At 35.8% G+C, this 24670-nt stretch overlaps 1 long non-coding RNA gene across 1 annotated transcript; it reads left to right on the forward strand.

Annotated features, from left to right (window-relative positions):
* The first annotated feature begins 7270 nt into the window (after nucleotides 1–7270).
* Nucleotides 7271–24003, forward strand: LOC104910429. The gene is made up of 3 exons (XR_793065.2): nucleotides 7271–7427; nucleotides 22596–22697; nucleotides 22821–24003. It is a non-coding gene; the product is annotated as an uncharacterized LOC104910429 (long non-coding RNA).
* Nucleotides 24004–24670: the final 667 nt, after the last annotated feature.

The following is a 24670-nucleotide window of genomic DNA, read 5'->3' on the forward strand; positions in this document are numbered from 1 at the left end:
AAACAGCATTCTTCTTATAGATAAGGGGAAAATTAATAAAAATGTTTCCTTCTCGCCAGATCCCCTGATGCAACTTATGTTAAAAGTGAGTGGCAGCAGGAAGAACTTGTGCATTTAAAAAAAACCTCAATTTTTTTTCTTTTTCTTTTTTTCTTTTTACCACAGAAATATACTTTATTCTTGCTGTTAAGCTCAATTACATCAGGTCGATGTGGATTTATACTGTCCAAAGAGCAGCTCTTTTCCATTCCTTTTTCTATTAAATCCATCGTTAAATCATGCTCATAAAGTTTCTACCAGTGTGAAGGTGAGAAATGGTTCATTCTGCTAGGATGCCACAATTAAAATGTAATGAACAGTTCACAAATTGATGCAATCTTCCAATCTGGAAAAAACTTTTGAAGTTCAGCCAATTTACATAACAGACTGGAGAGGTTCATCATGCACAGGTAGTGGTGCCTCTCTTGAGATGGCTTAAAAAATGTGACATGAATTACCAACATAACTTAGTTAAGTTAAATAGAGAACTCAGTAAAGAGAGAAGCATTTATGTAAAGGTGGGAGTGGTTTGACAAGTATTTGCTTTCTTAAGAAGTATATTTACATTTTTTTCTAAACTGATCTGCCAGTTTGTTCTTCAGTCACCTACTGCCAACAGCATGCTTGTATTTTAAACTATTCCTGCAGCAGTCAGTTTGTCAAGTTGAGGTATTGCCATGTAACATTGAACAGAAGTGTGTTTAGACACCTCTCTTGGCCCTTTCAATTTTCCTGAAATTACATAAGGAAAATACTTTCAATTCTCACAGGAAGAAGGGAGAGGTAGAATTTTTACAATGAAAATGGGGACTGTTGTCAACTGAAAGCCACGAGTGGACAGTCGTGGAGTCATGTAGCAGGGGCAGGGAGGGGGCAACTAATTCAGCAGGAAAACTTTTATTATCATTTTGTTGCCTTTTATTACTTGATCCGGAGAATTGTTGTGTGCTTCCATTTCTACAGTTCATCTCTGTATCTACCACTGGAGTTTCTCCTGAAAATCTCAGTGACTGAGTATATCTGGCAATCCTACTGAAAATGTGTTACAGTTACATCACCACATATTCCTCTCCCTTATTTTATTGGCCCATGTCTTCACTGTGGGTCTGAAATATTTGAGCCTGTACACTAAAAGAATCCTGTGGAATGCAAGAGAAAGGCAGCTTCCCAGAGCGGAGCTTGGGAGGACATTTTGGGTAGTGGCTTATAAAAACTTCTTCCTCAAAAGAAGCTGTTAAATTGTTTCTGTTGCTGTTGGGGTTGTTCAGGTTGCTGATAAACTTGTCTCTAGGATGTTCTGAAAGTACAGTGTAGAAAACAACTCTACTGAGTTAACTAGAGCCTGAGAATGAAGCTAAGAAGCCCTGCATGGAAATCTGAACTTCCGTGAAATGTCAGTCTTGCTGCCATATTTTAAATGGAATACATGGAACCCTCTTTATTCTCAGTATTCCTGACTGATTTTTTTTTAAACGATCCTTACTTGTCTTCAGCATACAAATCAATATGAAGTGTTTGCCTTATCGTTTTCTTATGTCGCTATTTGTATTTGGAAGAAAATGTTCTTGTAGAAAGAGGAAAGAAATGGATTGATTTTTCTGCAGCTTTGCCCTCTGTTTGTAGTCATAGAGCACTGCATACCTGGGTGTTACAGTAAGCTGAGAATAATCTGCGTGTGGCAGCATGTTTTCCAAGGAAATACTGGATGGATTGCACAGAACATGCAAAATGCATGATGTCGATCCAGTGAATTTCAAGCCTCTCTGATTTATCAGAGTTGTTATTATTTAATGCTACTACTACTAATTACCCTCATTAACCTCTCCCCAGCCACTCACTGTCAAGTATTGTAGGCTTTCTGAAGCATTCTTAATTTGTTAAGAGCACTGATTTGTGTTGCTGCTCTGGGAGCACAGGAGAATTCTAGTAGGTGGGAAGGAAACTAACCACTTAACATTTTCATGAGATAATTATTCCAATGAAATTTTCCCACAGTAGGGTACAAGCATTTTAAGCACAAAGCAATGAATAGGAAAGCATGTGCTTAATTTGAGCATGCATTTAAGTGGTTTCATTTACGGAGAATTCTGATGAATTCAACTATGAGAAATGATTACACAACTTCCCTAGTTTAGTGATATTGAATTTCAATTATTTTGTTAGGGTTAGAGTGCAGTAAAACTGAAGTTCTGCATTGCTGTGTGAGCTAACATCCTCAGCTGGTCTGAAGCTCAAATTTGTGTTTGGAGGAATTATTAGTGTAGCAATATGTTCTTTTGTTAGGTGAATGTAAACTCTTGGTGCTCCGTTCTCACATTTTCCCCTGTTATTAAAAATGCTTACAGTGTTGTTTTTTGTATTGTTTTTTTTGTTAATTGTGGCTCATCCTTCTAAGTGTTGAGGTAGCATCTGTTTTCTGTTGTGTTAAGATTGCCACATAGCAAGCTATCTTTCTGCATTCATAAATATATGTTTACATCTGTATGATTATTTAAGAAAGATTTTTGTAGGTGTTTAATACATTAATAGTCCTAAAAAAAATATGTGCTTGAGCATCAGCAAATCTGCTACAAATTAGGGAGCTGCCGTTCAGATTTCCCCACACTGCGCTGCCAAGTGGCCTCAATCAGAAGTAATTTTCTCCATGAAGGCACATGCAGTTCGCTCGTCAGCCTCTCTGCAGTAGATATTGTTATTTGTATCAAATTATATGTGATGATTTCTTCAAGCAGACTACTGTGCTCACTAAGCCATACATATTTCTACCACATTCATTCCTACATTGCTCCTCTAATTGTACAGTTTTCTGCTGCCTCTTGTTCATCGGTTTTATTTGGGTAAAAAATACTATAACAGAAATAAATATTAATAGTGTAAATAACAAGGGAAGAAATGAATGACTAAACCCCTCAGGATCTCCAATGTTGTGTACAATACATGTAATTGCTTGTTTCATAAAGGAACAGTTTTCTCAGGATTTTAAGACATACAGAATGAAGTAGAGGAAACTTCACTTGCCTTCAGAAGCCCTAACTAGGATTAGAAATGAAGCTTTTTATGTAGTGCCTTTGGAAATTCTTAACTGTTTATCATGTATGTAACTAATCTGAAGCATTTCAGATTCACCTCTCCTTACATAACATCTAATTTTTTGTCTAACCACTAGCAGGAGAAGAATCATCGAAATGAGAACTGAAGAAAAGCATTTTGATGATCTCTCTGCAATTAATTGCTCCCCTAAACTCTTACATCATCCCAGTTTGAAATTGTACTGTTTTATCTTAGAGCTGTTGACTGTCAGATCATTGTGAGACTCAGATACATTTCAGTGGCAGGAATTATTTGGATTTGCATTGCTCTCTCATCATGGCAGTGTTTTGTTGTAGTGACAGACTTAATCAGCATTTTTCAGCAGAACAGGGATGATACCTTTAACATGTTCCAGCTTAAATTAAAGCAGTTATAGTACATGCATGCCATATGTACTTAATAATGTGGTCAGTATAAGTAATGGATATAAAAGTATTAAATTAAATCAACAATTAAAAAAAAATACAGAAGGTAAAGTACTGCACTAAAGTAACTGATCAAGCTGTATTTGGCAGGTAGTAGACCAACACTATAACAACTGGACAGAAACCAACAGTATCAGAGGGAACAGCTGAAAAAGAATCTGGTATTTTTAAAAGCTATTTTCCTACATAACTCCATATTTTTAAATATTTTATGTCAGTCAAGAAGTTGAGCAGGCACTGCATAGATTGTCCTCTAGAGAAAAGTGTTAGTAACTTTGAAAACTCGCTTTTATGTTTTTGAACCAGAGAAGAAGTTGATGCTTTGCTGATTTGATGTACAGATAGCAGGCAGATCCTGATTGAAACACATGGCCAAATAAGGTAGACATAAGCATGCAAACTTTGTGTTTGCATTAGTCAGAAACATGTAGTTCCAGTAAATTTTTACTGTGAGATTCTATTAATTTTTATTCAAATTTAGTGTCTGTTTATGTGCAAATAATTAGTTGGAATAGTCAAGAATGGAAAGTTTAATCTGTTTATATTGACTGGCAGGTGGCTTTTGATTTTACTGTTCTCTTTAACCCACTTTTGTGTTTGAGTGATAATGATAACTGCAGAAATCAGGCATAAATATTGCAGTTTACATGAACTAACAACCAAGAAGTACTTAATTTTGCTATTTTCCTTGTGGTCTGATCTTAGTCATGTAGAATAATGGCTTTTCCTTCAGTTAGTTCTATAGAAGTCATCAGTTTATAGGTCTGAGCATGAGCTGCGTTAATTACAAGATAGAAGGCAACTCAGCAGGAATAAGACAGAATGTGTGAGTTAGACAAGGCAGCAGCAACATGAAACCTAGAAAAATATTTCTGCACTGATCCCTTGATTGCAGCAAGTCTTGCTGCTTTTCATAATGCAGCATCTGATGTCAGCTGCTGAGCAGCTCTTATGAAAAGCTCTAATTGCTGCCCGTACAGTACTGGGTAGACATCACTATTTGTGCACATGGGCTGCCATATGCAGAGTAAAACCTGGTATAGGTGGATGCATTCATCTGATCTTATTGAGATGTGACAAAATTTACATTTGTGCTTGCAAATGCTAAAAGATTTAACATTAGAAAATGTTAAGTACCTATTCAAATCTAGGATTTATTTATGAGAGCATTTGCCAAGAATTTCTTTAGTCTGAGATTGGTTTGAAAAACCAAACTAGGCAAGTTTTTGAAGCTTTGAGTAGGTTTGTCCTTTGTTCCCTTTTTGCTTTCTTAGAGACAATGTCAGTGGAAATTCTAAGATGTGTGTTTCCATGGCTGATGCAAATGAAAGCACACACACTGAACTTCTGTCATACTCTTGGTCAGTGTGCAGTTCTCAGTTGTTAGCTTGCTGACTGAGTGACCTGAGCAAGCAAACTAGTTTAACATCTGGGAACACACTGGAATGCCTTACACACGTGCCAACTGGATTGCTTGCACATACTTATTCAGACTTTTAGAAGGCGCGAATTGGAAAAAGTCAAATGACAAAGAACCAGTCTTTCAGGGGGAGGTCAGCTTTAACTGAAGTGTGAAGGTCATGCTTTATAAACACAAAAATGAAGCTTACATCTTTTCCCCATTTTTGTGTGAACAATTTTTGAAGGAATATACCTGGCAGAAATTGCCATTTCCCTAAAAGGGCTTATTTGTTTGTTTCACTGTGTTTCTCATTTCTAGTTTACTTATTTAGATGCTACCAGGAGTACACGCCAATAAATGGCTCAACATTGTCACACATTAATAAAGTCATGAGATCTGGGAGGTATTTTTGATAGCTATTTGAGAAACCCTTATGCTTTCATATCTGAAATGGAACTGGATACATGTGAGGTGCCTAAACTGCCCATATTAAATGCGGTGCATTGCTCATGGCTCTTCCAGCATGTGCTCCTGCTTTGTTCTCAGTTCCGTACACTGTGATAGCCACTCTTCATTCCATGTGCATATTCAAGTGCCGGACTTTTTCCCAACATGGCTAGAAAGAGCAATTAACAGTAATGGATACTTTGACGGTGAGAATCTTTATTTCTTCAGCCATAATAATAGCCCCTTATTCTAGGAGATATATTGTTGAATGATGACTTGCATTGGTGAGTATGAGTCCACATAAGTGGGTTCATTTGGTCAGATTCTCAGCTGGCATAAATAGTCATATTTCCGTGGAAGGTAGTAAGCTATATTAATTAATGGAATGCCAGCTGGGAATCTCAATCAATTTCAATAAAAGGTAACCATCATATTCCTCTGAAGCAAGAATTGGACAACATAGTCTAAAGTGAATTTTGCTGTTTTAATAAATGTAGGTAGTCCCTGGTTACTAATAAATTACATAAAATTAGACTGTAGTCAATGTTTGATTTCTTTTAAAAATTTATCCCTCCTTTTTCATCGAGTGCAACAGAATCATTTATGTATTGTATCTCAGCGTGATAGATTATATAGGAATAGTGTATTTAATACCGGAAAACTATCATATAAATACAAATTACATTTTTTTTCATTAGCCAGCTAGCTTTCATTTCAAGGAAGAAATACACAGTCAATTATAAATGAGGCTGTGCTTTCATTGGAGAGGGAAATAAGTAATTTTTTTTCAAGCCTCAACCATGTATAATGAAATCCCTCTTTTGAAATCCAGTCTTAAGATGGATTTTGAAACATACTGACATTTAATAAAATCTTAGTTAAATTAAAATATGTTCAATTATTTCAAATCTCTACTTAAATCTGTGGGCAAATTCTACACCTGCACGTGAGATGAATTTAGGAAATAGTTGCTATTAACCAATGACTGTTAACTGCGTATAAGAAGGAAGAAATTTTAATTTTCGAATACATTCCGGCTGGCAACCAGGGTGTTATGTGATACAGACCTGTCAGACATGGCTCTTCAGGAGGCTCTGTAGGAATGGGATGTCTCAGTAACTAGCAGAGTCTGAGACCTCAGGCTGCTGTGTTGCGTTCAGGCTCACGCTCTGCTCCTAGGGCTGCTGTGTGCCAGTGTTGCCCTTCAGTGTAGAGCAGCACACCGGGTGTTTCTGTAAAGTGAATTGCAGCGTTTGTCCGAGTCCTGCCCAGTGACTGGTAGACTATTACAGAGTGTTGCAAATGAATGTACGCAGGGAATATGAAATTCTTTTTAAACTCCGTCAGGTGCTTCTTGAAGGAAAACAGGCGAAGCTGAAGTTGATAGTATCAATACTTTGTATTAATTTGCTATCGTCAGTTCTGCTAACTCTGGAAGTGAGGCTTGTGAAGGGAGCCTATTAAGTACTGTAATTCAGCATCAAAAAACAATGACTTACAAACAACAAGAGAAGGCTCTTCACTGCTTACATGGTTTTACAAATGCAGCTTTGATTTCCATTGTTAAAACTGTCTGCTGTTAATACTGCAGCCTGATGAATAATGAAAAAAGACATGTGTGAGCATTATTAATACATATTGTTAATAACACTTCGCATATTCTGATTTGAAGTCCTTGCTTAGGAAAACAGTCACTTCTAATTTCAATTCCCATTAACTATTATTTGGTCAATTCTCATAAATGCTGAACCCAGCAAGTGGAAGGAAGAACTAGATAAAGACCATCAGTTATAAGTTTGCTAAGGTTTTATTTCACGTTGTCCTTTTAGATGGTTTTGCCACAGTGTTCCTGATTCTTTTTAAAGGGCCCCTCGAGGATGCCATTGAGGATGAAGAAGAAGAGTGCCTGTCTGAGGAAAATGATACTGTCTCAAAAGAAGACTTTCCATTGGAGGAAAGCTTTTCTACAGAGTTTGAGCCTGAAAATCTGAGCTGTGAAGAAGTGGAATACTTTTGTAATAAAGGTAATCACTGTAGCCCACCTCTTGAGGGAATTCTGGCAGAACTGTGTCCAATTGGTCAAAAAGATTTTTTTGGTTTAAAATGTATGAAAAGACAGGAAAATAGTGACTTGTGGAGTTTAGCCTGCTGAGGGGTAAATATTTAAATGTGATGGAAGATTTACTTTGCAGGGAGGTGAATCGTCTCGCTTTTAATGTTTTCCTCCAAGAATGTTATTTTCTATGTATTTAACTGTAGAGAACAGGCCTCAGAAGTCACTTATTATCAGATATGAAGCTAGCAATGCAGCATGTCTGTTCATTGCTCCTTTGCCTAGGAAACATTGCTAGAAAAACAGATTGTGCCTGTAGATTCTAGGATTAAAATAGAGCTTATTATAGAACTTATTATGCATGGTAGAAAAGTAGTGATTTGTGAAAGGATAACTTTTAAAGTTGCAGATGCCTTTTTGATGCATTAGTTACTTGCAAATTATTGAAGATACTTGTATTTTAGCATAAGCCACACCGGCTTATACTTACCCAACGTTCAGTCTGCAAAGCTGTGCTGTTTCCAACTCAGCTGACAGAAAAAGCACACTGCCATGTACTCTTACAGAGAACATTGATTCAAACTTCTTCCTGCCACATTTCCACTTGATTGCTTTGTTGTTTGTCTTCTGCAGGTAAGGATGCCTACCAAATAGCTGGAATTGTTGTGGTCATGTTCTTCTTAGCCACCCTCAGGCAGTTGGATATCAATGGTTTCTCTGTATTTCCTTTCTTTTCCAGATATTGACATATATTTTCTCATGATAGGTTAATATGCTCCTATGTTTTTTTTGTTTTGTTTTGTTTTGTTTTGTTTGTTTGTTTTGTTTTTTAATACCTATTATTTTTAGCTGTTGTGGACAAAGTAAAATTAATCTATTTGAAGAATCATATTTGACTACTAGACATTAGTCCTTCCTATAGTCTTTATAGTCTTTCATCTGCAGGGAAGATGTCATCACGTATTTTCTACATGTCCTCTAATGTAGTATACAAACTTCTAAAAAGACCTTGTGCTTTTTGCACTAGTGGCTTCTGATACTCAGTAAGAAGAGATCCTAAGAATTAAAGGAGTTGAGTCCATAGTTTACTGTAGCTGCTACAAAGCTTACTCTAAAGTGTGGGTGACCAGAATATAAATAGAATTAATAAATAGAATGTATATGCTTTACAAACAGGGGAAGTTAAATGGTGTAATAACAGATACCATTTTGTTTAGCTGAATAAGAGAACTACTCCTGTTACTGGCATTACTAGTTTAAATAACTATTTGCATAATCGTTATACCAACATCTCTTAAATTCCCTATATTAGTAGTGGAAGACTGAGCACTACTCTCAGTTCATAACAATTTGATTCAGTTATTTCTCTGTGCTGCTTGCTGTATTTTCAGAGACTACTAATGGAATTACTCTTAGGTGAAATTCAGAAAAATGCGTTCTTTCTTTCTTCATAGCAATCATTATTGCAAATTTGTGTTGAATTTCAAGTAATCTTTACAAGTATTCTTCAAATATTCTTTCCTTCAATGAAGCTTTCAAGGAAAACGCTGAATCCAAGGCATTGTATTGAACAAGATCAGGAATAGAGTGGGAATACACTTAAACCTGAATCTTAATTATCATATATTTTATTAAGGACATCTGTTGATTCTTCAAGCTGAATACCTTTTGATTGCCCAGCAGTTCTTTTTTCAAGTGTGTTGTAGTTATAAAAGAATCTTAAACCTATCCACTGCAACTGCTGCAGAAGAAAAGTTGAAAAGGAAATTTCTGAGGATGAAGGGGCACATAAAACCCCTAATCTACTTCCAGCTGAGGCAGCGTGACAGAAATTCCCACTTTGAAGTAAGTTGAAAATATCCCTGGAAAAGGATGGAATGGGAGATGAGAAATGTATTGTTTTTAAGAATATGTCGGCTTCTGGTGAACGCCCTGCTTCTGCCGTGTTGCATCTGAGTTACTGTTATTATGTGGCCATGTACGTCTTTTTGAGGACAAAATGCAAGTAGACAAAACTGATCTGGAAAGAGAATAAATTTACGTTGTTTCCTTTCTTTGGTTCTTTTGTGGCTGTATTAAACAGTAAATATTAAGCATGAGACTAATTCTCATGATTCCTGTGATGATCTAGGAATCATTTATAAGCTTTCTTTTAATGCTTCAGTATTGAAATTAAAAGCTGAAATAAGAAATCAACTTACTTTTCCAAAAATTAATTTTTCTTTAACGTCATCAGTAGTTTCTTCTTTCTAAAAACTCTTTTTTCTTTAACATTATGAGTAGCAACTTGAAAATGATAGTATGTATCTAATAGGTTAGAGAGTGGAGAGCAAACAAATATATTTTAATTTCTTTTTTGAGGGCCGACTTCCTAATGTGTATTTCACTCTTTGATGGTATCAACATCCTGTAAAACAGATATCTTCAAAGGAGGGAAAATAAATGTGGGTCTGTGTCTCCTCATGCTTCCTCCGCAGAAAATAAAGGGATGTGCTTGGGAGTCCTCAGTGCTGTCTCTGCATTCTTCTCTTGCTGGTGTGGACCATAAAGATTTTAGAAAGCAGGGAGAATTTGTTCAATGTTCATCAGTCCCAGCTCCCCGTTTCCATCCCCTGTGATTTCTTCATAGAGGGCAGATGAACTGAGGAGGATTCCTGCAGGAATCTGGAGATGTGGGCAACAAACGGCGCCACTGCTGAGGAGGAGGTGCCTGCAAGGCTCACCCATGGGATGTTTTTCATGCTTCCCCAGCTGTCTAAATGCAAACATTGTCTGAGAACAAAGGCTTTTAACTGGAAAAACAGAGTACTGAAAGTAGAAATTTACCAAACTACCCATTCAGGTGAATGAAAGTAGATGTACAGGTTCACAACATGATATCTTTGGCTTTCTGACTGAAGAGATTTTCTTGTTAAACTTTGTCTGATTTTATTATAAGCAGAGAGCAGTCTTTTATTGCCTAAATTGCAAACAACTAACCTTTATAAAGCCATACTTGTCATTCCCACCTTATTAATTTGGGTTTGTGAAATTGATTCAGCAGAATAGTTGCCAGAATTAGAAAGCAAAGGCAAAAGCCTCTGCAAAGTGTGAAGCAAATTAATCACACTGATTGAACTACATGTCATTTTACAACTTCTCTGTTTTCCAAGTTAGGACTTCTGACTATTGTTTTTCTCTTTTCCTTTTGTTAATTACTGGCTTTTGCAGTAAGGAATCTGGAATATTCTACTGCCATCACCACTTTAGCAACCCTACAAAAAAACAGTTTGATTTGCTACATGTGAATAATTGTTCCTGTATTTCTACATGTACACTTAAATGTGAAGAAGTGTACAGTATTTAAATACTAAAAGCAAAAATGAACACTAGCAACCTACTGTTTATCAGGTATAACTTTAAGCTTGAAGCAGTGAATTTTCATCCTTTTGGATGAAGTTTCACATTGAAGAGTGAATATTTTAGAAGATGACATTGTTTAAAATGGGGTTTAAGATCTGATTTGTTTTCTATTTTGATGGACTAGGAGAAAGAATATTTTTGAAAGACATGATAAAGTAGTCATGAGTAGTCATAGTGCACTTAGATTAGAAAACTCCAATGTTTTTACTCTTTGGAGTAGAAACTAAAAATGTAGTGGGACTTAGCACTGCTGAAGATGAATTGCATTTTGTCAGTGTGGGGTCTTTGAAAATTACTGTTTATGCAATGCCTACACTTCAGATAAAGAGGGTATCTGATGATGCTGCCCACACAAAGTCTGTATCATCCTGGAATCTCTGTTCCTGAAGATTTCTTTCTCTGCAGTGTCCAAGAGTCAGAATCTAGAGTCAGAATCTGTATCAGATCTAGAAGATGCATGAAATTAGCCTCAGGGTGTGTACTATATTTAGGCAAAGATACTCTAGATAAGGAGAGAGCAGCCTGTCTCCTGTGCAGGAGTGATAGATGGGATGATAGGCTCTTATAGCTAGGAATGGGAGAATAAGGTGGTACTAAGAGAAGAGAAGTGAACTGGATTCATGATAGAACTAATGAAAACAGGAGGGGAGATACAAGAAAGGAGTAAACAGTAGAGCAGTACAAAAGGCAAGAAGTTAGAGATCATGAGACAAAAAGCATAGTACTAAATCGAGTTCCTTTGGACTGTGAAGTAGTTTATCAGTGGCTTTTTACTCTCGGATTGCTATCATCCTAGCTAGGTACCCTCAGGTCAAATATAAAATGTTTTTTCCCATCAGTTACTTTGTAAGTTTGTCATACTCATATTACTCATATAGGTGTGACGCCTCTTCCTCTTTGTAAGCAGCAAAAACAATAGGAGCCCTGCCCACTTCTTAAGGGTGAGATCTGGATAAACAAATAACAATTCCTTCTGACAAATTACAATTCCTTAGCAGAAGTGTTCAGTGAGGGATTAACTTTCAAGGGAAAAGTTATCTTGAGCAGTGAGAAAGATCACTTGAGATTAGTAGATGGTTAAGTAGCTGTGTTCAGAGAAAGAATTTGGCAAGAGAAGAAAATGGAGGAAGGACTGTAACAGAGACAAAATGTGGGGCTGCTTTTGGGAAAAAGAAGCAAACAGCAGAATATACATATATACGTAGGTTGCTCTGAAAGTAATGCCTCCTATTTATTTCCATGGAACCTACAGTGGATTGAAAGAACACAATAATACTGTGTGATAGAGCAAATTCTCAGTGACAAAATGCTATTTTTCAACATAGTCACCACCATTAGCTGTGCATTTTTGCCAGCAGTGAAAAAGAGGCTGCATGCTGTGCTCATAAAAACCTGTGCAGCAGAGTTGATGAGGATGGATTGTTTCATGATGCAGTGCTTGAAGGTTCTGTAGGACAAACTGCTGCTTATGCCCATAGCTAATTAGAGTGTTGATGTGTGAATGTATATCCTGATACATTGCTTGCCTTTATTTGTGACAAAAGAGAAGATGGTGAGGGGAATCCAGTGCCCCCTGAAACTCTCACAGACAGATTTTGGCGAGAACTTGGGGAATGTATAGGACTCTGAGTACTGACTATGGACCTTCTGCTTTAATCTCATATTCTGTTTGGGATGGAGGGGATGAGCTCAGGACCAAGTTTTCTGCGCATGCACAGTATTTTGTCACTAGGCTGCCAGACCAATTTAGGACTGGATGTTTTTACATTAAACCATGTGACCTGATTGTGCAGTCAGACTTCAGATTCGGGGAAATAGCTGCAGTGTGATCACCATATAAGAAAAAGCACATACAAAGTTCTTCTGTACATTAATCTTTCTGTTCATACTTTGTGTGCACAAGCTATCATGCTAGCGTCTATAGCACTAGCCAAACTCTTAACATTCTAAAAATGGTTTCTGTCTGCCCCTATTTCCTTTGGACATTGTTCGTATGCTTGTGTGCATCTGTGTAAATACTTGTCATATCACTCATGTAGTGGCCTGCAATATGCTTCCTATATTTGGATCAGAAAGTAGATTTATAACCTCTTTATTTATTTTTTTTTTTCCCCAGAAACCTTTTTAATCAATAACTTTTTTTTTCCTTTTCAGTAATGGATTTCATGACAAATTTCTACCTCTTTTCCTATAGCAAGTGGAAGTAGGATCAGCATAAGGCAGCTATACTATAATCACTTTGAGCTCAATAAGGAGATCTTTACAGGCAACTTTGTTCTTATTTCTTAACGGGATTAAGAAGCTCAGCTCTTTAAATTCTTGCATATAACACTGACATTTCCAGGGTGTGTTTGGACCAGGGAGTTCAAAGAGAAGGAATAGAAAAGCCAATATGACATTGTTTTTTACCTTGCTGGAGGAGCTGTTTGTGCAAATCGCCTATAAGCTTATTGACCTGAATCTTTGACTCCTTGTTTTCTCTGGATTTGGATGGAGTGTAGACACTGATAGAGCACTGATACAGGTGATTGCACAGCCCTCGGCTTTGCTTGGCACCAGAAACCCCCCCTTGCTCTCCCATCCCATGTCTGACATTATCTTTTCCTATGCTTCTTTTTTCCTGGAGCTCATATCCCTTTTTAAAAATTATTTATTTATTTTAATTCATTACATTTTTTTTTAATGTAGACTGGCCCAGGAAATGAAAAGCATATTGATTATTTTTGGTAAGCAGAGATGAGAGAGGGCAGGTATGTGTGATGGTGTATTTTCATCTCCTAGGATAACGAGAATCAGTGCAACACCTCACAGTGCTCACTCCTTCCAAAAATACACATTGCTTCTGACTGACTTGTGTGTGCTTGTGAACCTGTGTTTGCATTCTCGTGTTCTTCAGAGTGAGGGTTCCTATATGTTTATCTATATCTCATTCCACGGAAACGCCACACGTATTTTTTGCTTTGTTTTGGTCTTGTGCATCTGCTGTACTTTTTGGCAGATGCTGAATGTGAAAGAAGGGGATGGGGGCTCTCTGATAATAACCTTTGAGATGCCAAATCGTAATTAGATCGGATTTTTACAGGATGAAAGGAATTCTTTCTCTTCTGAACATCAAGATTTGCCTTGTGCTCTGCTTCTTGTACTATCTCATTTTTTTTTTCTGGTGGCTTGAGCTCAGAGACTACCTCTTTTATTTTTGGAAGAGAAGTAAGATATCCCAAAAGTTTGGAGTTATTTTTTTCACCATTCACTTGAAAGCATGGAAAGGCGTTCAGAGTAGCATCTACGAGACTGCCTATCATATACACTTTTCTGTTTACTGCTAACCCATGTGTAAACCTCTAGGGCTGTTTTTCAACCCAATTGAAATCCGTATCAGTATTAACATCAACTTTATTAGAATAAAAATTTGGCCCAAGTTAGACAAACAAATTCTTCTTTTAACTGAGGGAAGAAATGATTGTTCATCAAGCAGAAAACTGCATCTGAAAAAGAAACTAGCAAGCTATATCTCAAGAAGTAAACAGATAGAACCAAATAGAAAACATTATTTTAACTGTACAGAATTATAAAGTGAAACACTTAAACAGCTTACTCAACTTTAAGCAGTTTATCAAAGCAACTACAGCCTTTTCAGTCAGCATATTTTGGTGTTCTTAAGAACAATGGAATTGTGAATTCTATCGCGGCTGTGAGGAGAGGGATTATTTGGTTACAACACGTAGTGTAGTGTCCCCTTTCTGGAAAGTCACAAAACTTGAACTTCCATTGACTTAAATTAGAGCTCAAATTTGACAGAATATGAATTGCATATTAATAGGGGTAATCTTCTTTAAAATATGAAATGAACAAATGACAGATTTCACTGCATGTTCTTAGTTCATGTGTAGTATACATCTGTTACTAATTTTATTTATAATGAAGGTCTGTTTTGCCTTTTTCTTACAATATGGTGTTCTTGACGCAGTATTTCTGAATACTTTTCAAATGTTCTTAGACAACCACTGAAAAATCATTGTATAGCCAGGTCTAAAAAGCAGAGCTGCTCACAGTATATGTGCTGTAAATGGGGAATGGGGATGTCAGCAGTAATTCACCTCTTGTTGGATCAGAAAAAATAATGAAGCCAATTCTGCATTTTGACATCATTGGATAAATATTGTTTGGAGAAAATATTACTGGTAGATTCTAGAAAAGAAAGACTTAATGATTATTAGTAAATGCTTCTTCTTTGGTTTGACTTGTGGCAGGCTAGGCTGCTTTTGAAACAATGTGTAATGCTGCATTAAACAGAAATACAGCTGTAGTGGTTGGCAGTTTTTGAAGCACCTGTAATACTGACTATTTCAAATAAAAACATTGAACTACTTATACCAAGACAAATTAAAATTTCGCTCTATAAAAACATGTACGTTGCTTATGGAGCCATGTGTGTGGAAAGCAAATGATGAGATGTATACAATAATAAATTTCAGCGCATTTTATAAAATGAGAATTGCATAGCTGGATGAAGAATTCTTGTAGGAGACAATATTTGTGTAGTGGGGGAGGAGTAGATTTGTTAATTAAGTCAAAATATGAACATCCTAAAGAATCTTCAAATTTACAGATTGCAACTTGCTGGAGTCTCTCTGAAATCTTTTCTGTGTTCTGTTTCAGGGTGTTATAGAAGTTCGTGGACTATGAATTTCATAATTTTTGAAAATTATACTGAGCAGCAGTCTTTGGGGCATCTAAGTGTCTTTAAAATTATGCTCTGCTGGATAGTGCCTAGTGTTTAGAGCTATGTGTGTTTGAGCCACAGGGTGGTATTTGAATACGTCTGAGTGTGCGTGTGGTTACAGTTTCAGTGGTGAAATACCGAGAAGATGGAAAACATTCTTTTTCCTTTTAAATCTCTAGAAATTTTTAGGTCATCCATTTGAGTGATACTCTTTTGTAGTACTGTTGCCACAGGAGCTGCTCCCTTAAAAATTAATATAAAATTAATCAGTTGGAAGAAAGTCTGAGAAACAATATGCAGGAACACTTCAATTTTCTGCAAGAAATACATCTGAATGATGATCCTTGTCTTGAGAGGACTTCAAAAGCAAACAATATGATGATGAGAACATGTCAAAACACTTCGAGAAATAGGAAGGTCAGGCTAAGCCTCGTTGAACTGCACAGCTGTGTCTTATCCTGTGAGTAAAGTGCAGTAGCTGAAATGGTTTTAAATAATTGATGCTGTTTTTAAACATAATCACAGTGCCAAGATGTCATTGTGTCAAGATGTCATTTTGCTAAAGTGAAAATTTTAATATGAATCAAAATAGTTTCCAAAGCATTCTTCTGGAGAGTTTTCAGCTTGTATGCATGTAGGTACTCCCTGATACATGGATGTTCACAGATCTTTCCTAAAACTTAGAATCAGATACTGTGCATTGTTTCTGATGTCTACTGTGAAAATTATTTCAAGTGTGCTTAGGGCAACTCAAAACGTACAGTTACGTCAAATGAGATTTACCTCAGGAGAAAATATGATTGTTCATCAGCATGACGGAAAATAACGGTTCTTTGCAAAGTATCGAGATGATTAATATAACCTAAAATAAATTCAGTGCATTGACATATGTACAAGTGTCATTTTTTTCAGGTACAGCAAATCGATCATCTGGGGGCTAGATTTTGATCAAACTTACTGTAGAGCAAGGAGTCTCAGTTGAGTTTGGTGTGTATTTCTGATATGCATCAGACTAACTGATAGGAAAGTCTGATGCTGATAGCACCAGATTTCTTCTCTCTCTCGCTCACTTTTTTCAGTTTCTCTCCTCCCTCCCTCTCTCAGTCTTTTTCACAAAGCTTGTGAAATAATACGCTTTTTCATGACACCACAGCCACTATAGTTGTCTATGTTGTCCTCACACCAGATGCCAAGTACAACAAAATCGGGAACATCCCTCCCAACTTATTTAATGTCTTTGTCTCAGGGCTATATTCCCATACCAGAAGCTTTCTGAAGATTTTTTTCATGTTATTTACCTGTGTTTTATACCGAGTGTGATTTTATCTGCTGAAAACCTGCATTGCCATCAAAATTAAACACTGCTGCTTGTTAAATATTTACACAGAAACCTTTAAAATAACTAATTCACAAGAAGGACAACCATGTCCTGCTAGATATCATTGGCAGTTTTTAAGAATAGTGTGTGCTGCCAAAAAAGTGAGTTTACTTTAAATGGACTAAGTACATTGCATTTGTACTTTAAGTTGTATGTGGTTTATTTCAAAGTTACATAAGCGTTGTTTCTGAGATGTTCCTGGCGATGTTTCTCTGCAAACAGTGTGTTTCTGGGGATTCAAGAGCAGGATTATCAGAGTGTATAACCTCTGTATCTGCTCCTGGGTATGTACTGTGATAATGCAAATAGGAAAAGATGAAATCTCTATGCTTATTTATAATTTCTGAAGCTCAGCAATCTACTTCATATGGAGTCTTGGAAATTTTCTGTAGGATCTGGAATTATTGCCACTGTAGATTGTGGTAGCAAGGAGAAAAGGGTCTCTTCCTCTCTCCACCTTTGTAAGCAGTTGCATTGACGTATGTTAGGTCATACACCTTGCTGAAATGAAACCTAAAGTGAGTGAATCAAAAGTCTTTGATTCAACCCCATTTTCCTTTTGACAATACAAAATGCTGCAGGCTTCATAACTATTTATTTCTGAATTGATTTATTATAATTGAGAAGTGATTTTTCACTCTGAACTGCTATATTAGGATGTTACCAATTTAAGTTTACATTTAAGCGACCAGGAAGAATAGGCACAAACAGAATTTCAAAGTTTTTAATGTTGTCTCACTCTAACATAAGCTGCACTGTGCTGTTTGTGACTGGTACAGTCCTTCACCGAAAGCTATTTTGTCTGATGATAAAACCATGAGTGTATGAAGCTTGCACATTTTTCATCTCTTTTATGACCTTATCTTTTCCAAGCGGCTTCTGTGAAGGTATCCTAACTATAGGAAGCACCTGGCAAACATATATGATATCTATACTGCGATAAGCAGTTGTGAACAAGAAAGTAGATCTGTCAGTTCTGAACTGTTCATTGTTAAAGTACTTGGTTGATTTAGATGATTGCAAAATACATTATGGAATGACTAACAGCTGCTGTTAACATTCCTAGTCAAGAAAGTTCAATAGTTATATCATACTAGAGTTTCTGTAAGAGCCTAATGTTGATAGGAAACACATGGATTAAAACAGCAGGATTGAGAATAAGCGCTAACCCATGTAATTCCGTAAAATACTGCAATAACTTGTGATACAAGCTGATTAAGTCCAAATTGGAAAGTCTTTAATTTGTTAAAAAGATTAAAGTGAAATCACTGGTTAGTATTCAAGTCACTTTTTCCCTATTTGTCAGTATTGTCAGAGATGTTAGAGTTCTCCCTTGCAGGTTTCTGGTAATATGTCTCCTTTACAGTATTCAGATTCCCTGACCAACGTTGAATTACAGGGGTGTAGCGTGTTAAATTACAGAATCACAGCATATCAGGGATTGGAAAAGACGTTGAAAGATCATCTAGTCCACTCCCCCTGCCGGAGAAGGAACGCCTAGATCAGGTCACACAGGAACGTGTCCAGGCAGGTTTTGAATATCTCCAGAGAAGTAGACCCTGTTTTGAATAATTGTGTCTCTTCAGTAAGCATGAGGATGTTAAAAACAACATTAAAAAAACAAAAAACAAAAAACAAAAAAACTTTTTATGTGTTGTGTTCAAGAAACATTTAGATATTGTACTGAGGGACATGGTTTGGTGGGGAAATACTGGTGACAGGTGAACTGCTGGACTGGATCATCTTGGAGGTCTTTTCCAACCTTGGTGATTCTATGATTCTGTTTTTTGAAGAGGAATTTAACAAATTCATTCTGGTAAGACATGCTAAGGTCAGGATGAAAATTATGTTCATATTAGAGTATTGAAGTTGATTGCATATGAAATTCATTTTGTTTTTCTAAGTCGTGCTTTGTGTATTCCACAGGTAACTGTAAGGCAGAGCTTTCTTTCACCCGATTTCAGCTGGCTCAAGATAGATTCCTAAAGTTAGCTGTGTGTTCTGGAGGATGATTCATGTCAGCTATCACCAAGCGTTGTCACATCTGAAGCATTCTAGAATGGGATGAGTCACTGTGGAGGTTCCTCTCTTCCCTAGCTATTGGAGTACCTCCACAGTTAGCCTGGTGTAGCTTAGCTTTTGGACATTTACCTACAGAGGAGAGGAATCCTTCCCAAGTGCATTTTTAAAATCACAAGTTGCAGGGTTTCTAGAAGACTTAAATGACCCTTGAATAAACATACTATATGTTATTATAGATTCTTGGTCATGTGAATATTTTTTTTTAACCACAGTAATGTTCTTATAATGGATGACATTTGCTTATCTTAGTTGCCATAAGGAGAAACTTCAGGAGAAGCAGATTTGCTTACTTTTAGAGTATTTATCCTGATGGTACTAACATGCTTTATTAAATGTAACTGAGGAGCAAAGTGAAGAAATAAACCTGAGAAAAAAGTGGGCGGTATATATAAAGCTCTGCTTTTGACATGGAAGGAAAAAAAAGTCAAGGATCCAAATGCCTATGCCTATAATATAATATATATGCCTAATATAATAATATATGCCTATAAAACAGAGAAAAACTTAATCAGTTTTAAAATAAATATTAAAAAATAGTTTCATTGAAATTCAAAAATAGTCAGTGAATGAACAAAAAGACTAAACAATAGAAATAAAAGAAATTCTGTTAGGAAATAAACTCCTTTGTGCTAAAAAAATGTTAGCTGCTAAGGTATCATTAAGGGGATGGAATTAAAAAGCTGAAGAAATGCATTTTGTTATTAATTCTTGTCCAAGTTAGTTATTAACTCTTGCGGTAAGCTTCCTTTTGACATTTTAGAAATTGCAGTCTGTAGCACCAAAAATATTGACCTGGCCATTTTCATTGGACCTTGACACATAGCTGAACCTGGGTTAAAATCTCTTCCCTGATGGATTCTGCAGTCCACAGTAAGGTCCAGATGGTCAGTATCACAAGCAGATTGCTTCAGGATGGGGAGAGAGTAGTATGGGAGTACAGGCCGGTGTGGGGATATTTCAGGTGTGTAACACGTAGGCTTGGTAGTTGCTGAATAGAAGAAAAGTATTGATGCAAATAATAAAAAATAGTTCAGATAGATACAAAATAAAGTTTCCCGTAATGTAAATTCTCCATATTTTGTTCTATCCCGTTTGCACAGAATTACATGCATTAATTCATGAAAAGCTGATTATGGAAAACACATAACACCATACTTCTTGAAACACTGAAAAAGCAAGTTCATGGAAAGTTAAGCCATTTGCTAACATGAATTTTCAGATCTTTCCTCGTCTCCCACATACTTAATTACTGTGTTCAGTAGGTTCTATACCTTAGCTGTAGCTCTGTCCTTCTTTTGCCCTTCAGCCCAATCTTTTCACGTAAGTTTTTCCCCACTTCTCTTTCAATTCTAATAGTTTTGTTTGTTTGATGTTCTGGTTGGTTGCACTGATTGAAAGAATGCTCAAATTTGCATGCTAACACCAGGTTTGCATATATTACCATCTGGAAAAACTTTTATATTTTGGAGCTAACATTTTCCGTGCTCAAGCTTCATCTAAAGGAACTGTTATTATTTCTACCTTTTTGTTGTTGTTTGTTGTTACTTTTCCTTGGTCTATATGGAGTTGTTTACAGTGGAGGAAAATAATTTTTTTTAGTATAAAAATTCCCCTTGAACATTCGAATTGCTTTCTGTGGTAATTATACAGCTTGAGTTAGAAACTCATTGTCAGTGTAGTCTTTGCTGTGAAATGCTTTGTAGCATTTTGGCAAGAACTGGAGCTGATCTTCTCAGGTTTGTCTCTGGCTAAATGGTCCTTTGTGTCTCTATAATAATAAACAGCTGTAAATAGTTGTGAAGGTAGAAATATGGATGTAAAATATGATAGGTTCTTCAGTCCACCAAGAAAAAGAAAAAAGCGCTTGCATTTACTAGAAAACTAGCTGCACAAATGCTAGTTCAAAATACTCGGGGAAAGCAAAAAATTGGTAAGATTGCTTGATTTTGTTTTTTCAGCATGTGAGCCCTTATTGACTGTCTTCTGAAGGATAACTCCAGATTGAGCTGAAGTGCATGAACTTCAAATGTCTGTGTAAAATTATACAGTGGGTTTAACAAAAATTATGCTAGATATTCTTGATTTGTTTTGGTTTAATTGACAAATCGTTGTTTAGTATCTTTTTAATACTTATGAATTCATGTTTGTTATTGGAGTCTGGAGTGAACATGGTATTGTATTAATGTGAGAAGTAGTTTACCAGGTTCTTACATTTGAAAAATTGTTTTATGAATGCAAGTAAGAATATGTTATTACAAGATGCTGCTACGTACACATGAAGTTCGTACTTTATAGTGCTTGCATATGATCATATACTTCAAAACTCTGGGTCACAATCTTATCTCGTGTAAATATAGCTCCAGGGATAACGTATGGGGATCTGGCATGGTTTGTTGTAATCACATTTCTCTACCTATGTTGCTATTAAAAGCTGTTGTTATCATAAGTGGAAATAATTTGCAAGTTATTACTTAATTGCTATTATTTTTTTTCCTTTGTTTCACTGTTCTTAAATAAACCAGCAGTCTGATTTCCAGTTTCAATTTGTTTTTTAATGCTGTTCACTTTTATGTGGAACACAATTTTTTTTTCAAAAGTTTGCTTCTGAATTGTTATAAAACTGGTTTTTAAACACACTTCCTAATACCTTTCTATGCAAGGCTTTCTTGGATTAATTAGTGGTAAAAAGAAGTTCTACAAATGTTCTTAATTACTAGCTGGGATAAGCAGCCTGGCACAACATTCAGCACATTACTGTGGCCAGTACTGCACTTTCAACAAAGAATTCTTCACATAATTATTAGGTGGCCATCTCTAATCTACCAGACTGTAATGTTCAGCATGCTCTATGTACTTACTTCAGACTCGATAGTTCCTGAAGGCCGAAAGAAGCTCTCTGGTAGATGGTGAAAATTCTAAAATTTGTTAGAAATGTTATATTTCTTTAGATTTATACTGATGGGGAAGAAGTGGTCATAGGAGAGCTAGCTTGAAACCTTTGGATAAAAATTCTCTAAATCCCTAAATACCCCACTAGTTGCCAGAAAAGCCAGAATGTATAGTGGACCACATACTTGCACAGAGTGTAATAAATCTGCAAAGCATAAGCAACAGTTAGATGTCAATTCAAGAAAACATTCAAGTCAAAAGATTATTTTCCTTAATTACCTCACTTGCTGGGGTGTAACAAGCTGATTTGTTTCTCTCATTTGTGCATACAAACCTAAAGAGTCCTTAAGCTTCTAAGTTTGCAGAATAGGTGCTAGTGATGATTCTGTTTTTTAAGCATATGGAGTAAACACTGATTACCAAGATTTACCTTTCCACAAAAGTGGAAGGAATGAACACGTTGGACTTGTTTGGATCATTGGGAACTCACTGATGTTGAAGAGTCTAATACAATTATTCTTTATTCATTTCCTTTATACTTATACATATGTCTATATTTTCATTTGCACCTGTAAGCAGTGGTTAGGTTATTACAGTAAACCTGACTGAAAGTTGTTCTTGAAATATTTCAATAATGTATTTCTTGGGTTACTGTTTTTTTTCAGGCAATGAGGAAGGCATCCAGGAGGCACCAGAATCTGATGGTGATGCAAAGTCAGAGAAACCAGGGCAGCTTGCAGTGGAGACAGAAGATTGGGATGGGCCAGGTAGGAAAAGAAACAGCTGAAAGGCAACAGTAATTTTAAAAACTTTTTGTTATTTTAGTAGTTGTTTTCTACTTTGTAGTGGTATATAACATTCTGTTTCTTTCTTGATCCCTTGGTGTCCAGGATATTAACAGATAAGTACTAGAAGACAGATCTGGAGTAAAAAAATGTTTTGTCTAAACCATTTTGTGAATCGTTTATCATGAAATATCTTACATACCTATTGTTATAAACGAAAATGTTGTTGCTGCTCAGAATTCTAAGATAAAAATTTGTCATTAAATTCGCAGTTTCATGGTTGTGTTAAGTTTTTCTGTTATATTTTCTGATGCTTGATGAAATGCCACTATCCTCCTCCAAGCTTTATGCCTACATTTAGCAGCATGTTGGGCTTAACAAAGGGATAGGAACTACTGACATTTTTAAGGACTGTTTACCAGTTTTAGGTGGATATAAATCACTTAGCACACCTGGTCAATGATTTCATTTGAAAGAGAAACTCTGAGATTGCAGTCAATACTGTTAGAACTCCACATTAAAACATTGATTCACAGCAACATTTTTTATTATGTACTTTAAGAGAGGACAAGCACAGTATTACTATTACATTTGACGGTAGCATACGAAAACTTTCTAAATATCTGTTCTATGTAAATATGTAAAGTCTATGTCATGTAATAAAAGCATCTAAGACAAAGGGTTAAATTGTATTTCTGAACTAGGCAATTCTACAGTTAAATCCAGTGCAATGTCTTCATAGTAAGGACTCTAGAATGGGCTTTGAAAATCCACTACATTTAATATATTTTAAAAGTGCAGTTGGAAAATGTGCATTTGAAGCTATATATACTCTCAGAATGGCTATATCTCTAATGGACATTTTCCCTAAAAAGGATGAACATGTCAGAAAAGAGTTTCAGAAGCGTTTTATCAATAATTTATAATGCAATAATAATATTTCATTAGAAAAAATTCCTATATTTCAGTCACATTTTCACCCTTGCTTGATTTTGCAAATTACAATATATGCACTTCATAAAGAGAAGAACAACAGTAATGGTAATTTTCTGAAACCAGAAGCTAGAAAATATAATGCAAACAAAAAGGAAGACATAGTGTATATAATTAATATGATGTCATTTTAAATATTTTTAATGATAATACACAAGTTGAAGCTACGTAAAGCACTGTGGTGTTATATGAAAACAAGATTTTCTAATAAAAAACACTAACATACACTTAAAATAACACAGAAGACATCTTTAGATGTAGCAGAACAGCCTTTTCCAGCTTCATTGCAGATTTAAAGACTGTCAGTGATTAACATATTATTTTTTAAAATTTCATTACTAATAAATTCTATCTTAATAAATTTTGTTCCTTTTAAGTTTATTTCAATACAGTTGAATATGTTTTGTGTTGGCATTTACGGGTTTTTATATGAGCTATCTTACACCAATGTTACAACACATTTTTAAAGACACTTTTTTGATTTCATTGGAAAAAAATACTCAGTTAAACAGTAAGATGTGTGTATTTCTAGTAATGTATATTTATTGTTAGCTTTGACACAGGATAAGATTTGTCTTCAGCAAACTGATGGCTAATGACATGAAATAAGCTTTGTTTTTTTAAAATGTGGATTCTTTAAAGGGGATAATATGTATGAAGGTTGGAAAGGAATGGATGCACACCCCACACCATGCTCTCCATCATGCACACTTTCTGAAATGAATTTGGTTATTTATTGATACGGAAAAAGAAATGATCAACAGAAATTATTTTCAGCCATGCAGCACAAGAAACATGATAGCTTCCTTCAGATCTTTGAGAAAAAAAAAAACAAACAACAAAGCATTAAATACTTTGCTTCTTTAGAGACTTCTGCCAGCACTGCAGAAAAAGAACTGTTAAATACTCCAGTACTTTACCACCTCATAGTAGAGGTGCTGTCTTTATCAGGAGATGGTCAT

This window comes from Meleagris gallopavo, chromosome 3 (assembly GCF_000146605.3).
Source record: "Meleagris gallopavo isolate NT-WF06-2002-E0010 breed Aviagen turkey brand Nicholas breeding stock chromosome 3, Turkey_5.1, whole genome shotgun sequence".
In the NCBI taxonomy this organism is placed as follows: Eukaryota; Metazoa; Chordata; class Aves; order Galliformes; family Phasianidae; genus Meleagris; species Meleagris gallopavo.